Source organism: Zonotrichia albicollis, chromosome 2 (assembly GCF_047830755.1).
Source record: "Zonotrichia albicollis isolate bZonAlb1 chromosome 2, bZonAlb1.hap1, whole genome shotgun sequence".
NCBI classification, from domain to species: Eukaryota; Metazoa; Chordata; class Aves; order Passeriformes; family Passerellidae; genus Zonotrichia; species Zonotrichia albicollis.
Window position 1 is genome coordinate 165,112 of NC_133820.1, and position 6,234 is coordinate 171,345.

Here is a 6,234-nt window from a genome sequence, read left to right on the forward strand (position 1 = left end):
CAGACATCTGGCGATGCCAGTCCGTGCCAGGTGCAAAGAAAGGCCATCTCGTCAGCTGGGAAGGTCCTGCTGTCACCGGGCTGGTGTCTCTCAGACAGCTAGAGTAAAGAGAACCAAACATCAGTGCCTGATCTTGGCACCCCTTCGGCCAAAACCCCACCAGTCTGCTACTTACCGTGCTCCTAGGAAGGCCCGGCACCTGCTAACTCTGACCCTCTGCCATGGATGCAATGCATCTGCACCTGAAAGAAAGTCAGAACACGTGTCAAACACCACCAGGATAACTCACAAGCTGCAAAGACCTCAGATCCATCTAGGAATAGCATCTAGAGCCCAAGTACAGCCCCCATTACAAATTTACACTCCCCAGGGCTTGTCCCATTGCAGCTGGCCATGCGGCAGGGCAGAACAGCTCCGGCACCCGTATGTGTGCAGACACCCGTGAGACAGAACGTGACAAACAGGGGGACATCAAACACCACACATCATGCTTGTCGTGAGGGCCTCGAGGGAAGAAGGCAAAAGGGACCCCAAAGACACACTAGGGAACACGGCACACCGGAAACCACGACACAAACCAGAGCTGTTCTGCACTGCCCGCCTGAAAGCTGCCATCAAAAGTAGAGCCTCTCCCTTTAGCTGTCCTAAGAGGCCCTTGGACAAGTTTGCTTTTCCCTCCGCTAATTTTTAAATCTGTCCCAAGAACTCCCAACCTGCTACGCCCCCATCTCCAGGCCGTGGCTCCCAACTTATCTTTTGGATGATCGGTGATGGGAATCCACGTTGCACCTGAAATGAGGCTGCTTCAGAGAGCCTCGTGATCGCCTGTGAGCCTCTCGGTCAGCTACAATAAAGAAAACCAAAACCAAAGAATGAGTCCAGAGTTATGCGGGCCAAATCCCAGCCAGTCAGCTACTTGCCCTCTCCTGAGTGTGCCTGGCTCCCTCAGGCTCCAGCTTCATCCTGATTCCAAGGCTGTGGCCTTTATTAGGGCTGGCACCTGGGTTAGAGAAAGGCAAAGTTAAATGGCATTCCTGTGAGTGCACTGGATGACTCTGTGTGCTCTAAGACATGGGAATGCCTCTGCTAGAAGCCTTGTGGGGAGGGGGGCCCTCAAATAAACAAATAAACACCCTTTCTCACCCTGCTGCCTGCAAACCCCCTCCCAAGAACTCCTAACTGGATACCTGCTCACCCTCCCTCTCCCACTCACAATCCTCAACTCACCTGAAGCCTCAATCTCAAACATCATCCTTGACACTGGGCAGATCCCTCCTGAGACACGATGAATCTGCTGCAAAAAGTGTTGTCCTTGACACAACCTGGAATCTCTGAAAGGCGTGCTCCTCCTAAAAACCATAAAAAACAAACCAAGAACAAAACCAGAAATTACAAAGGTGCTTTAACACCCCTAAACACAAAACCCAAAATTGTGAACCTACATACTCCCTGTATTCCATGCTGTTTTCTTCACAGTCTCTTCCAAGCCTCTGCTGCTTTAGATGCCCAGAAACACCTGCTGGAAACAAGCTGAGATGAGCTGAAAGAGCCTTTTCACTGAAATGAGAGGAGAGCTCTTACCCCAGCACATCCCAGAGAGGGAATGAAGCCCCTCAGCCAAGGCTGGGTTTAATATACCCCCGATGGTGCCCGCCTCTCGTTCCCATGGCACCCAGGAAAAGGGAGGGGGCAAATCCTCCCAGGTGTAAAAGCCCTCAGAACAGCTGCAGCTGTTTGGCCTCTCAGATTCAAGGGGAGTAAAGGGCTTGTTATAGAAGAAAACTCTTCACAAAAATAACAGTGCTTTCTTTTTTGCAACAGCTACTTGGAGCAGAAGAACAGAAAACTGGTAAGACATAAAACTTTGTGTTTAGGTAGCATAGCTGGATAAATAGCTGGTCATTTGCTGTTAACTTACATAATTATTCTGTATTTAACCAAAGCCATCTAATAAATTCACACCCAAAACTCCAGCAGCCCAGCTGGCCCTACCAAATCTGTATGTTTATACATACAGTAAACAATACCAAAATCCCAGTAATACCTATGAGAAGTCTATGAAAGAAACCTATTGAAATTAATCCTACCTGAAATACCATCTATTCCTACCTGAAAACCCATCCAGAAAGTTAGCTTCACTCAAAAAACAATTTACACAGAGTTAATAATACCAAGAAATAACACACCATATACCACCAATGAATATAATAGTCAAGGAAAAAAAAACCCACATTTCAAATTTTTTTTAATTTAAACTAACTTCTTTTATCAGCTAGAACAAAAGATTTTGCCAGGACTGTAACAACAACTCCTTCTCCTTCTGAAATGTCCCTTCTCCTTCCCAAATTCCTTACAACTTCTGAGTTTAAATCCAATCCAAAAGCAGAATTCGTGCACCTGTGCGTTCAATGCTCCTGTCAGATTCTCTCTTTCCCTCCACATCTTCTTACACTTTCAGTCTTCATGCTGTCCTGCTGTGATGAGTCTGACAGAAGAACAGGCACATGTTAACAGAGCATTTCCCTCCCCAGAGCCGGTTTCCTCAGCGCATTTCACTCAATCCCAAGCCTGCAATGATGCACGCTCACCTGAAGCAGGGGGAGAAATCTGTAAAGGTCACTAAATACATAAAAGCGCATCCCCATTGTTCCATTACTCAGCAGCCCATCCGGCCAAGGTCAGAGCTCGCTGCCCACCGAGGACACGGCAACCAGCAGGGCCCTTTCTCCCACTCTCCAGCACGGACCTGCGAAGCCACAGAGGAGTTTACAGAGACCGGGAGCCGGCGGGACGGGACGGGCGCCCGGCCCGACCTTCCAAAGCTGGCGGCAGCGACGGCGGCGAGAGCCACGGCCCCGCTCCGCCTCCTGCGCCGCCTGCCCGGGGCCGCCCCGCCGGGATTGTCCGGCCCGCGGTCGCTCCCAGCGCCTGGAGCGTGGCGGGCGCGGGCCCGGGGGCTGCAGCCTTGTTCCGATGCCGCTCGCTCCCGCCCCTCGCACTTCCTTCGCTCGGCAGCCGCGTCCTTCCGCCGCCCCCGGCACCCAGCGGCGAGAGGCAAGGCGCTGGCTCGGGGGGTGCAGTACCGCCCTTTGGACACAGGGGGGCAGACTCACCGGGGTGTGCTATTTTCTCCGCCTGTTTGGCCGCCATTTTGAGAAGGTCAAGCCAGTCCGAGACACCCGCGACACGCCACTCCCAACACGGCGGCCTCTCGGCTGCCTGTCGGCTCACAGCTGCAGTACCGCGCTCTGCCCACAAGGAGGCAGCACTGCCGCCCGCCCCAGACGGGGGCGCAGCGCGCCTCGGGGCTGCGGGCAGCGAAGGCGGCAAAAAAGAACAGGGGCGACCCCAGACAAAAACTGCTCTGAAATAAATGCCAAAAACCTGCCTCCTATCGAGCAAGAGTCAAACAAGCCCCCTTGATTTAAAGCCATGTTTAAATAAAAGTTTTATTTCTATTTTTCATATTTATAGTCACACGCATATTTATAGTGAACATTGATGTAGCATGTAATTTATACAATATATTCTGTCTATTCCTATTGTTTATATGTATTTCCCTGTGTTTTTATAAATATCTTTCTCTATTAATTGTATAGTTCTTATATAGTTCTTCTATAGCTTAAAACTACATTTCTAAAATACTTTTATTATTTAAAAAAAAATCCAATTCTAACTAAATAAATACCAGAAAACCCTTCTTTTAAACTATACTGAAATATTGTTATATTTAGAGCTTGCATGACTATATACACATTTATATTTCTAGTTTATATTGATGCATTATATTTAGAATATATATAATATGTATCCTGCTCAAATAATAGAGAGAAATTATTTATTAAATTACGTATCATATCTACTGCTAAACCTTGTTTTTTCCTTTATTTTTAATTTTTATATTAATCTTTAGCTATTTATGATATATTTATATACTTAGACTTCTACCTTTATATTATTTGTATTTATAATTTTTATACTAAAACCCCTGCTTTTGCCAAATGAAAAACAAAACCATCCTTTATTTTCAACTACTTGAAAAATACTTTTATAATTATAATTATCATATCTATCATTTGTTTTATAAGTATAGTACATCAATTGATATATCTATTTTATATCTATTTCCTATAATATACTAAAAAAGATATATACAGTATTACTTGTATTATGCGTAGTATCAATTGATGTTATTTTATATTTACAATTATTTAAAAATTTTATGTATACCTGCATATATTTGAAACACATTTCTATATTTATATTTGAGTTGGGTTGTGTCTATATTTATATTCTCTATCTACATATCTATAAATACACACAATACTCTAATTAAAAAAGATAATATCTTATTGTAACATATAATAACTTATGTTACAAGTAAAATTTTAAAAAAAGATCAAATATATAAAAACAAGAGAGGTTTATTCCCATTTCCACACATCTGTTTTGTTTAAATGTAGTTATAATATTACATTAGAAATCCAATTCCTAAATAAAATTACAATACAAAGAGCATTGAATTGCCAGCAATATCTTCGAAAAACATCAAGATACCTCCAACAGCCAAAAATCTGCCAGCCAAAAAACCACAAAACACTCTTTTCAATAACAAATTCTCATCATATCCGAAAAATGGAACCAAGATAAAAGAAAACCCTATAGAAACACGCACAGCAAATTACAACTACTAAAAAACGAAATCAAACCAACCTACTAAACTCCAAACAGTGCCACTGACCCTGAAGGTTACTAAAAAAAAATAAACAAAATTCTACCTCTACACTAACTCAAAGAATAACCAATCCTCTGTAAAAATAACAGCCGAACTACTTAACGAAATAGAAAAAATCTCAAGGTCTAAAAACTAAGAAAACAACTACTCAATACTACTTGAAAAGATCCACCATATAAATACCCAGATTCCCAAAATAAAACCGATGAACAACAATCAAATACATGAAAGAACAACAACAACAACAAAAATAATAAAAAAAAAAACCAACAACAAAAAAAGCCCCAAAACCGAATAAACTTTCATTTTCAACAAAAATATTATTCCCAACGGAATAAACCCATAGTGCCTCAAGATATCAAAATAAAAATAACACCTAGAAACAAACACAAAGACTAAAGACAAACGTAACCATAAACAATGTCTCCCAAATTACCCGCAACCATAAAACATACACTACAATCAAACCAACCAAATAAATAAAAGCCCTGGAAGACGATAAACACACATGCAATTCTCGAGATTAAAAACCCGCTGCTATGAACGACACGACGCTACCTCAAAAGCCCACCGAAACAAACACTACCCGCTCACGCCAATAAAAGCCACCTCAACAGAATTAAAATCCGAACCGCTGCTTCGCGCTACGACCCGTAAAAACCATTGCGCGCCTTTCTAAACATAATACCCCGGCAAAAAAACCATATCCGACTACGAAACCCAATCCGAAACGAACCTTTATCATCCCCACCGGCACCGAGAACAGCAGCACTCAGGAAGAACCCCGTAGCCCTTAGCGTACCCCCGCTGCAAACCGAACACAGCGATGCAATCAATGCCGAAAAAGCGCCTCCGAACCGCGGCACCGCCCCAGCACTGCGAGCAGCCGAAGCCCGCGCTCGCTGCGGGCCCCGGACGGAGCGCGGCTCCCGCCAGGAGACCGGCTCCTCCGGCGGCTCCTCCGGCACGCGGGGCCGGCGCCGGCCCGGAGAGCCGCGCCCGCTGCCCCTGCCCGGCGGGGCCGGCGCCGGGCCCGGGGGTGGCGGCGGCGCCCGAGCCCCGCGCCCGGAGCGGCCGGAGCGGCCGGCACCGCCCGGGCCGCCGCAGCAGCGCCCGCGCCGCCTCTGCCGCCCTTGGCCGGCCCGGCGCGGCTCCGCCACCGCCGCCCTTGGCCGGCCCGGCCGCGCCAAATCCCCCGTGCGCCCCGGCAGCTGCCCGGGCCGTGCCAGCGCCGCTCCCGAGCGGCAACGTTCCGGCCCGGGCCGCGGCCACCACAAGCGCCCTCCCATGCAGCGGCACGGCCCCATTGCAGCCCTGCAAACGCTGCCACAGCTGCAGCTTCCCGCAACCGAAGCCCGAAACTGACGCCGCAGGCGGGGCTCGCCTCCCTTCAACAAGGGCAAAGAAGTGTCCTCTCCCCTTCACGTTCGTCCCCTACGAGAGCACAAAAGAAGGGGCGCTCCTCAAATGAAAGCCTTCGACTGATGGCAAAGGGCCAT

General features: G+C 46.9%; 1 long non-coding RNA gene across 2 annotated transcripts; it reads right to left on the reverse strand.

Annotated features, from left to right (window-relative positions):
* Nucleotides 1-268: 268 nt before the first annotated feature.
* On the reverse strand, nucleotides 269-5,752 carry LOC141725682 (uncharacterized). Of its 2 annotated transcripts, none has more exons than XR_012577372.1 (4): nucleotides 2,589-5,752; nucleotides 2,398-2,485; nucleotides 1,447-1,519; nucleotides 269-1,349 (listed from the first exon to the last, which is right to left on the reverse strand). It is a non-coding gene; the product is annotated as an uncharacterized LOC141725682 (long non-coding RNA). The 2 variants fall into 2 exon arrangements; XR_012577369.1 differs by having other exon boundaries at nucleotides 1,447-1,516; nucleotides 2,589-5,536.
* Nucleotides 5,753-6,234: the final 482 nt, after the last annotated feature.